The sequence below is a fragment of the Dendrobates tinctorius genome, unplaced genomic scaffold (assembly GCF_039654945.1).
Source record: "Dendrobates tinctorius isolate UK_male_01 unplaced genomic scaffold, ASM3965494v1 ptg000065l, whole genome shotgun sequence".
Classification (NCBI taxonomy): Eukaryota; Metazoa; Chordata; class Amphibia; order Anura; family Dendrobatidae; genus Dendrobates; species Dendrobates tinctorius.
Genome location: NW_027361733.1, coordinates 31,610,510 through 31,620,995, shown reverse-complemented (window position 1 = coordinate 31,620,995; position 10,486 = coordinate 31,610,510). Strand labels below are relative to the sequence as shown.

The window sequence follows — 10,486 nt, the reverse complement described above, 5'->3', positions numbered from 1 at the left end:
CAACTTTGAATTTTTATGCCCTTAAATCACAGCGATACGGCACACAAAAAACTTAATACATAACATTTCCCACATGTTTACTTTACATCAGCACAATTTTGCAACCAAAATTTTTTTTTGCTAGGAAGTTATAAGGGTTAAAAATTGACCAGCGATTTCTCATTTTTGCAACACCATTTTATTTTTAGGGACCACTTCACATTTGAAGCCACTTTGAGGGGTCTATATGATAGAAAATACCCAAAAGTGACACCATTCTAAAAACTGCACCCCTCAAGGTGCTTAAAACCACATTCAAGAAGTTTATTAACCCTTTAGGTGCGTCACAGGAATTTTTTGAATATTAAAAAAAAAATGAACATTTAACTTTTTTTCACAAAAAAAATACTTCAGGTTCAATTTTCTTTATTTTACCAAGGGTAACAGGAGAAATTGGACTGCAAAAGTTATTGTGCAATTTGTCCTGACTACGCTGATACCTGATATGTGGGGGGGAACCACTGTTTCGGCGCATGGCAGAGCTCAGAATGGAAGGAGCGCCGTTTGACTTTTTCAATGCAAAATTGGCTGGAATTCAGATCGGACGCCATGTCACGTTTGGCGAGCCCCTGATGTACCTAAACAGTGGAAACCCCCCCAAGTGACCCCATTTTGGAAACTAGACCCCCCAAGGAACTTATCTAGATATGTGGTGAGAACTTTGAACCCACAAGGGCTTCACAGAAGTTTATAACGTACAGCGGTACAATTAAAAAATCATATTTTTTCCACAAAAATGATCTTTTCACCCATAATTTTTATTTTTCCAAGGGTAACAGGACCCTAAAAGTTATTGTGCAATTTGTCCTGAGTACGCTGATACCCCATATGTGGGTGTAAATGACTATTTGGGCGCATAGCAGAGCTCGGAAGGGAAGCAGCGCCATTTGACGTTTTTGGCTAGAATTGAGATCGGACACCATGTCGCGATTGGAAAACCCCTGATGTACCAAAACAGTGGAAACCCCCCACAAATGACACCATTTTGGAATCTAGACCCCCCAAGGAACTTATCTAGATGTGTGGTGAGAACTTTGAACCCCCAAGGGCTTCACAGAAGTTTATAACGTACAGCAGTACAATTAAAAAATCATATTTTTTCCACAAAAATGATCTTTTCACCCTCAATTCTTATTTTTCCAAAAGTAACAGGACCCTAAAAGATATTGTGCAATTTATCCTGAGTACGCTGATACCCCACATGTGGGTGTAAACCACTATTTGGGCGTATGGCAGAGCTCGGAAGGGAAGCAGCGCCATTTGACGTTTTTGGCTGGAATTGAGATCGGACACCATGTCGCATTAGGAAAGCCCCTGATGTACCAAAACAGTAGAAACCCCCCACAAATGACACCATTTTGGAAACTAGACCCCCCAAGGAACTTATCTAGATGTGTGGTGAGCACTTTGAACCCCCCAGTGCTTCACTGAAGTTTATAACGTCCGGGCGTGAAAATAAAAAAATCGTATTTTTTCCACAAACATGATCTTTTAGTCCCCATTTTTTTATTTTCCCAAGGGTAACAGGAGAAATTGGACCCCAAAAGTTGTTGTCCAATTTGTCCTGAGTACGCTGATACCTCATATGTGGGAGAAAACTACTGTATGGGCACACGTCGGGGCTCGGAAGGGAAGTAGTGACGTTTTGGAATGCAGACTTTGATGGAATGGTCTGCGGGTGTCATGTTGCGTTTGGAGAGCCCCTGATGTACCTAAACAGTGGAAACCCCCCACAAGTGACCCCATTTTGGAAACTAGACCCCCTAATGAACTTATCTAGATGTGTGGTGAGCACTTTGAACCCCCCAGTGCTTCACAGAAGTTTATAACGACCGGGCGTGAAAATAAAAAAATCGTATTTTTTCCACAAACATGATCTTTTAGTCCCCATTTTTTTATTTTCCCAAGGGTAACAGGAGAAATTGGACCCCAAAAGTTGTTGTCCAATTTGTCCTGAGTACGCTGATACCTCATATGTGGGAGAAAACTACTGTATGGGCACACGTCGGGGCTCGGAAGGGAAGTAGTGACGTTTTGGAATGCAGACTTTGATGGAATGGTCTGCGGGTGTCATGTTGCGTTTGGAGAGCCCCTGATGTACCTAAACAGTGGAAACCCCCCACAAGTGACCCCATTTTGGAAACTAGACCCCCTAATGAACTTATCTAGATGTGTGGTGAGCACTTTGAACCCCCCAGTGCTTCACAGAAGTTTATAACGACCGGGCGTGAAAATAAAAATATCGTATTTTTTCAACAAACATCATCTTTTAGTCCCCATTTTTTTTATTTTCCCAAGGGTAACAGGAGAAATTGGACCCCAAAAGTTGTTGTCCAATTTGTCCTGAGTACGCTGATATCTCATATGTGGGAGAAAACTACTGTATGGGCACACGTCGGGGCTCGGAAGGGAAGTAGTGACGTTTTGGAATGCAGACTTTGATGGATTGGTATGCGGGTGTCATGTGCGTTTGGAGAGCCCCTGATGTACCTAAACTATTGAAACTCCCCACAAGTGACCCCATTTTGGAAACTAGACCCCCCACGGAGCTTATCTAGATGTGTGGAGAGCACTTTGAACCCCCAAGTGCTTCACAGAAGTTTATAACGCCTGGGCGTGAAAATAAAAAAAACATTTTTTTCCGCAAAATTATATTTTTGCCCCCAATTTTTTATTTTCCTAAGGGTAACAGGAGAAATTGGACCCCAAAAGTTGTTTTGTAATTTGTCCTGAGTAGGCTGATACCCTACATGTGGGGGTAAAACACTGTTTGGGCACATGGCAGAGCTTGGAAGAGAAGGAGCACCATTTGACTTTTTCAACGCAGAATTGGCTGGAATTGAGATCAGACGCCATGTTGCCTTTGGAGAGCACCTGATGTGCCCAAACAGTGGAAACCCCCAATTATAACTCCAACCCTAACCTCAACACACCCCTAACCCTAATCTGAGCCCTAGCCCTAACCCTATCCCTAACCCTAACCCTAGCCCTAACCCTAGCCCTAACCCTAACCCTAGCCTTAACCCTAGCCCTAACCCTAGCCCTAACCCTAACCCTAGCCCTAACCCTACCCTAACCCTAACCCTAGCGGGAAAATGGAAATAAATACATTTTCTTTTAGTTTTATTATTTTTCTCTAACTAAGGGGGTGATAACGGGGGGTTTGATTTACGATTTATGGCGGTTTTTATGTTTGGCGGCTGTCGCACGCTAAAAGACGCTTTTTATTGTAAAAATAGTTTTTGCATCACCACATATTGTGAGCTATAATTTTTCCATATTTTGACCCACCGAGTCATGTGAGGTCTTATTTTTTGCGGGACGAGTTGACGTTTTTATTGGTACCATTTTCGGGCACGTGACATTTTTTGATCGCTTTTTATTCCGATTTTTTGGATGCAGAATGAACAAAAACCAGCTTTTCATGAATTTCTTTTGGGGGGTGCGTTTACACCGTTCCGCGTGCGGTAAAATTGATAACGCGTTTTTATTCTTCGGGTCAGTACGGTTACAGCGATACCTCATTTAGGTCGTTTTTTTATGTTTTGTCGGTTTTTTGCAATGAAAACAATTTTATATAAAAAATAATTATTTTTGTATCGCTTTATTCTGCGAGCTATAACTTTTTTATTTTTTTGCGGATGATGCTGTATGGTGGCTTGTTTTTTGCGGGACAAGATGACGTTTTCAGCGGTACCATGCATATTTATATGCGTCTTTTTCATCGCGCGTTATTGCACTTTTTGTTCGGTGGTATGATAATAAATCATTATTTTTTGCTTTGTTTTTTATTTTTATTTTTTAAGGGGTTCGCTAAAGGGGTTAACTAATGGGACAGTTTTATAGGGCAGGTCATTACGGACGCGGCGATACCAAATATGTGTACTTTTATTGTTTTGTTTTTTTTTTATTTTCAAAAAATGGATTTATTGGGGAATATTTTTTTTTTTTTAACTAATTTATTTAGCGATTTTTTTTAAATTATTTTTAACACTTTTTTTTTTTTTTTTTTTACTTTATTACCTTGTCCCAGGTGGGACATCACTGTCCTGTGACAGATCGCTGATCTGTCACATCACAGATCACTGTGACAGATCAGCGATCTGTCACAGGCACTGCTGCAGACTTCCTCATGCCTGCGCTTTGCAGGCACTGAGGAAGCCAGCTTCCTCAGGCCCCCAAAGGCCCCCATCGCCATCTTGGATTCGGGGGCCTGGAGGAAGGGAGTCCCCCGCAGCAGCGCTGCACATTGCGCTGCCGTGGGGGGCTCAGGGAAGCACGGAGGGAGCCCCCTCCCTGCCGATGCTTCCCTTTAACCCCCGGTACACCGCGATCGCGTTTGATCGCGGTGTGCAAGGGGTTAACGTGTCGGGGGCGGTCCGTGACCGCCCCTGTCACATTGTGCCGGGTGTCAGCTATGATAATTAGCTGACACTCGGCCGCGATCAGCGGCGCTCACCACGTGGGTGCCGCTGATCGCGATGACGTAATATTCCGTCCATGGTAATTAGGTCCATGGTCACATGGACGGAATATTACGTCAATTGTAGGTAAGGGGTTAAAGACAAAAATGTCCAGGAAGGATGGGAAATCTTGAAAAATGAAATTCTCAAAGCACAGTTGTTAACAATTCCGAAAAGAGGAAAGAATAGGAAGCATTTAAGGAAACCAGGATGGATGAACACAGAACTTAAGCACATGCTAAAAAGGAAGAAAAAAATGTTTATAAAATGGAAAGAGGGAGGCATATCTAAAGAAGAATATAATGCTGTCTGCAGAACCTGCAGGGCACAAATCAGATTATCTAAAGCTGAAAATGAATTGCGGCTTGCAAGAGATGTCAAAAGCAATAATAAAGGATTTTGGGGATATGTCAAAAGTAAAAGAAAAGTCAAAGATGCTATAGGATTTTTACAGGATGAAAATGATGAAATGGTAAGACAGGATGTTGAGAAGGCTGAACTTTTAAATTCCTATTTTGCATCTGTTTTCTCTCAGAAAGGAAATGTAACATCAACTGTTATTTACTGTCCTATTAAGGGAATAGAAGAATCCAGGATATCTATAAACAGAAAGATAGTGAGGAAACACTTAGCTAACCTAAATGAATTCAAGTCTCCAGGTCCAGATGAATTACACCCCAGAGTACTGAAGGAGATAGCAGAAGAAATTTTTGAACCCCTCTCCATAATCTTTGAAAATTCTTGGAGAACAGGAGAAGTGCCAGAAGACTGGAGAAGAGCAAATGTTGTTCCTATCTTCAAAAAGGGGAAGAAGGTGGACCCAGGCAACTATAGGCCGGTGAGTCTGACTTCTATACCAGGAAAGATCTTTGAACAAATTATTAAACAACATGTATGTCAATACCTGGATAAGAATGAAGTGATTAAACAGAGTCAGCATGGGTTTGTAACTAATAAGTCATGTCAGACTAACTTAATTTCCTTCTATGACGGTATCACTGATTGGGTGGATGAAGGAAATGCTGTAGATATAGTATATCTTGACTTCAGCAAAGCATTTGACAAAGTCTCTCATACAATCCTTATTGAAAAAATGACTAAGTATGGAATGGACAAGGCAACTGTTAGGTGGATTCATAACTGGCTTAGTGATCGGACCCAAAGAGTGGTCGTAAATGGCTGCACATCCAGTTGGAAGAATGTCTCAAGTGGGGTACCACAGGGTTCTGTCCTGGGCCCTGTATTGTTCAACATCTTTATCAACGATTTAGATGAAGGAATTGAGGGTAAACTGATTAAATTTGCTGATGACACAAAGCTAGGAGGGATAGCTAATACTAGAGAAGAGAGAGAAAGGATTCAAAAAGATTTAAATAAACTGGAGAAGTGGGCAGCAAGTAACAGAATGGTTTTTAACAGGGAGAAATGCAAAGTACTACATCTGGGCAATAAAAATGAAAAAAGCATATATAGAATGGGAGGAATAGGGCTAAGTGACAGCACATGTGAAAAAGACTTGGGTATACTAATAGATCACAGACTGAATATGAGTCAACAGTGTGATGCAGCAGCAAAAAAGGCAAATGCAATTCTAGGATGTATTAACAGAAGCATACAGTCTAGATCACATGAAGTCATTATTTCCCTCTACTCCTCTTTGGTCTGACCTCATCTGGAATATTGTGTCCAGTTTTGGGCACCACATTTTAAAAAAGACATCAACAAACTGGAGCAAGTTCAGAAAAGAGCGACCAGAATGGTGACCGGTCTGCAAACCCTGTCTTATGAGGAAAGGTTGCAGGAATTGGGAATGTTTAGTTTGCAAAAGAGAAGACTGAGAGGAGACTTGATAGCTGTCTACAAATATCTAAAGGGCTGTCACATTGTAGAAGGATGAACTTTATTCTCATTTGCACAAGGAAAGACTAGAAGCAATGGGATGAAACTGAATGGGAGGAGACACAGATTAGATATTAGAAAAAACTTTTTGACAGTTAGAGTGATCAATGAGTGGAACAGGCTGCCACGAGAAGTGGTGAGTTCTCCTTCAATGGAAGTCTTCAAACAGAGGCTGGACAGACATCTGACTGGGATGATTTAGCGAATCCTGCTCTGAGCAGGGGGTTGGACCAGATGGCCCAGGAGGTCCCTTCCAACTCTACGATTCTATGATTCTATGATTCTATGATTCTATGAAGATGTGAGAAAGGAGTATGAAAGACAATATAGTGAGTGGTAAAAGTGTAAAAGTAGTTTTAGGAATGTTTGTGGATGGTGGGACTGGATGAAGAGACAAACAAAAACTTTCTTTAAAAAATTAGGGTACAAGTTTTCAGCGATAAAAAGAGAATTTTGTTAAGTTGAATGCACGCTTGAGTGTTTTGTATAAGTTGAGGGAAGGAGGGCTGGAGGTAGAGGAGGAAATATTACAGGTTAAAAAAGAAATTAATGAATTTTTGTTGGAGAAAGGGAGGAGTATAGTTTTTAGGGCAAAAATTGATAAGATGGAACATGATGAGAAATGTTCACGGTTTTTCTTTAAAAAGGTGTTTGGGAAAAAGCAGAGTATGAGTGTACTGAATGGGGTGGATAGAAGAGAAGTGTGTGGGGAGGATATGTGTGAAGAGGTGGCTAAGTTTTATGAGGATTTGTATGCAGTGAAGTGGAGGGATGAGTGTTTGGAGAATGAGGTGTTGAGTATAGTAGAGAGCAAGTTGACTGAGGTGGAAAGGGAGAGTGTGATGGGTGAAGTGACTAGCGGTGAAGTGTGGAAGGTAATGAATAGTATGGCGCTGAATAAGACGCCAGCGGAGGATAGTCTCCCAGTAGAGTTTTATCGAGTGATGTGGGATGTGATTGGTAATGACTTTGTGGATGTATGCAAGTATATGTGGGCAAATATGGAGGTGGCTGAGAGTATGCGTGCGGGTATGGTTGGGTTGATACCTAAAAAAGGGGATTTGAAAAGTTTTAAAAATTGGAGGCCGATAACGTTATTAAATTGTGATTATAAAATCTATGCAAAGTTAATAGCGAGTAGGATGCGTGATGTGATAAAGAGTGTGATTGGGGATGAACAGTGTTGTGCGGTGCCAGGGAGACATATACATGACTGTGTATGTATGCTGAGAGATTGTCTGTGGGACTGTATGGGGTGAAAGAAGAGTGTGTTTTTGTTGAGTCTGGATTTTGAGAAGGCGTATAAATTGTTGCATGGTTTCTTGTTTAGGGTACCGTTAAGAATGGGTTTTCTGGCTGATTTTGTTGGGAGAGTGAGGAGTTTATATAAGGACATCTATAGTTGTGTTTTGATGAATGGTTTTGTGGGAAGGAGAGTGAATATTTTTCGGGTGTGCGACAGGGGTGTCCTTTGTCCCCTGTGGCTTTTATTTGTGCAATTGAACCATTGCTTTGTATGTTGAAGAAAGATAAGGTGATTTAGGGTGTGCAAGTGCCGGGTGGTGGGGGTAGAGAATGGAAAGTCAGTGGTTATATGGATGACGTGCGTGTGTTGTGTGATTCTGAGTGTTCTGTGAGGCGGGTGAAGCTATTAGTGTCTATTTTTTGTGGTGCGTCGGCATTTAAAGTTAATTGGGAAAAGAGCGAGGGTAAGGTGTTTGGAAATGGTGTTTTAAGTAGTGATGTTGGGGTGAATGTGGTGAATGGGCCTATTAAAGTACTGGGTGCGAAGTTTTCAGAGAAGGTGGATAGCAAGGAAAGCTGGGATGATGCGAAAGAGAAGGCTGAGCGGAAACTGTGTTTTTGGAGGTTGAGAAATCTTACGTTTTTTGGAAAAATTTTAGTTATTAAGTGTGTGGTGTTGCCGATTTTCTTGTATATAGCAGTAGTGTTTCCACCAGGGTATATGTGTGTGAGGAGGCTAAATAGGATTTTGTTTGTGTTTCTATGGAATTCAAAAATGGAGAGGGCTAGGAGGGATATTTTGGTAGGAAATTGGAGAAAGGAGGGTTGGGGTTTCCAAATTTGGAAGTATTTTTTGGGGTAAATATTGTTGTGTTTGTGCTGAAAGTGATTAGGATGGATGGGAGGTTTTCATGTATATGTAAGTATTTATCTGGAGCTTATTTGTTTAGGCTAAAATGGAGGGAGAGGGATTTGCGGTGTCCGGTTGCTTTTGAGGTGCCAGTATGGTATGTGTGGGTGTATAAGTTTTTGGTGAAGTATGAGTTGTGTGACGTGGATGTAAGATTGATGGAAAGATAGAAGGCTGTGTATAGGATGATTGAGTGTAGAGAAATGGAGTGTGGAATAAATATGGTTAGAGGGAGCGATATACAAAAGGTATGGAAGAAAGTACGGATGGATGGTATGACGAACAGGCAGAGTGAGATTGTATGGCAGTCATTGCATGAAGTGTTACCAGTAAGAGAATTCCAGAGAAATAGGGGTTTGGTGAGCAGTGAGATGTGTCCAAGAGATGGTTGTGGTGGGAGGGAAAGTGTAATACATGTGTTTTGGAATTGTCAGTATGCTAGAGATGTGATAGGAAGAATGGGACCGTTGTGTAAAGAATTGTGTGGTGTAATTTTTTTATCTTTTGAGTTGTTCATGTTTGGTCTAGGGATATGTGATGGAGTGAAGGAGAGAGTGTTGTGGTTAATGCTTGCATGTATAAAGGAAGTGCTATGGGATGTGAGAAATGTGTATGTCTTTAAGAAAAAGAATATTGTTGTTAAAGATAGCGTAAAGGTGATTTTGGGGAAGATTTATGTGTGTTTTTTGTGGGATAAGAAAAAGAGGGGGGAGGTGGATGCAGAGGGAATTTGGAAGGTGAAAAAGTGGAGACACCTTGTAAATAATTCTTGATTATTTTTTATGATGATGTTTTATGAATTAAAAATTCCAATGAGCAGCTTATGTGTTTTGGATTTGACACAGCTGTTTGGGATATTTCTTAGGTCTTGGATTTCTGGACCATAGAGTTTCCCATCTGAGGGAGAAAAAAAAAATCTGTTCAGCTTGAGTGTTTTTGTGTAGCATAGGAGATTGATGTATAGTTAGCACGCCTTATTCTTATGCTTTGTATAAATGATGTGTGTACCGGGCTGCGGCACAGTACACAATTGTTAACTTATTTTTTGGGAATGCATGATAATAAAAGAGTTTAAATCAAAAAATCTGTTCTTATCAGTTTAATGTCTGATACGTCCCCTATCTGGGGACCATATATTAAATGGATTTTTAGAACAGGGAGATGGAAAAAGAGCTTGCTCTAGCCACCACTCCATGCATCAGCCTGTCATTGCAGTATCTTCGGGAATGGTGAACTTTCTCTAAACCGGTTTCCAAAAACAGACTGAATTGAATTGAAACCAAAGCACATTATCTTTTCAAAGCAATATTTGAATGCTTTTTTCAACTTTGGTTGCTCTGCATTAGTTTTTTCTTGGTCCAAGTTGCACATTTCAAATTCCTTTGGCTTGATTTAACTTGACCAACTCTGCTACATCAAGTGTTATTCACCTCTATATGGAAAGCATTGTATTGTATTCAATCTGTAATTTAAATAATGATCTATCTCGGCCTTTGCTGCTTGGTAGGTACAGGTGTGATAAGCTGCAGTAATGTGTTTCGCTTTGGATAGATACATTTCTGCACACCCACCTGCTACAAGGCCTGCAGCCCTTTCCCTCAGTACTTCTGGCCTTAATTCAAGTATCCCATGTGTAGTTAAGTTATTCAATTTCTAACACATTCCTGATGCAATGATGTCTTTTTGGAAACATTGTCTCCCTCTTGTGGCCCGCCAACTTTTAAATTTTGAAATTTACTTTTAAATTTTGAATTCATATATGGGCAGCACGGTGGCTCAGTGGTTAGCATTGCAGTGCTGGAGTCCTGGGTTCGAATCCCATCAAGGACAACATCTGCAAGGAGTTTGTATGTTCTCCCCATGTTTGTGTGGGTTTCCTCCGGGGTCTCCAGTTTCCTCCCGTATTCCAAAGACATACTGATAGGGAATT

General features: G+C 40.9%; 1 pseudogene; it reads left to right on the top strand.

Moving 5' to 3' along the window:
- Nucleotides 1-9,593: 9,593 nt before the first annotated feature.
- On the top strand, nucleotides 9,594-9,796 carry LOC141094956 (U2 spliceosomal RNA; annotated as a pseudogene).
- The last annotated feature ends 690 nt before the right edge of the window (nucleotides 9,797-10,486 follow it).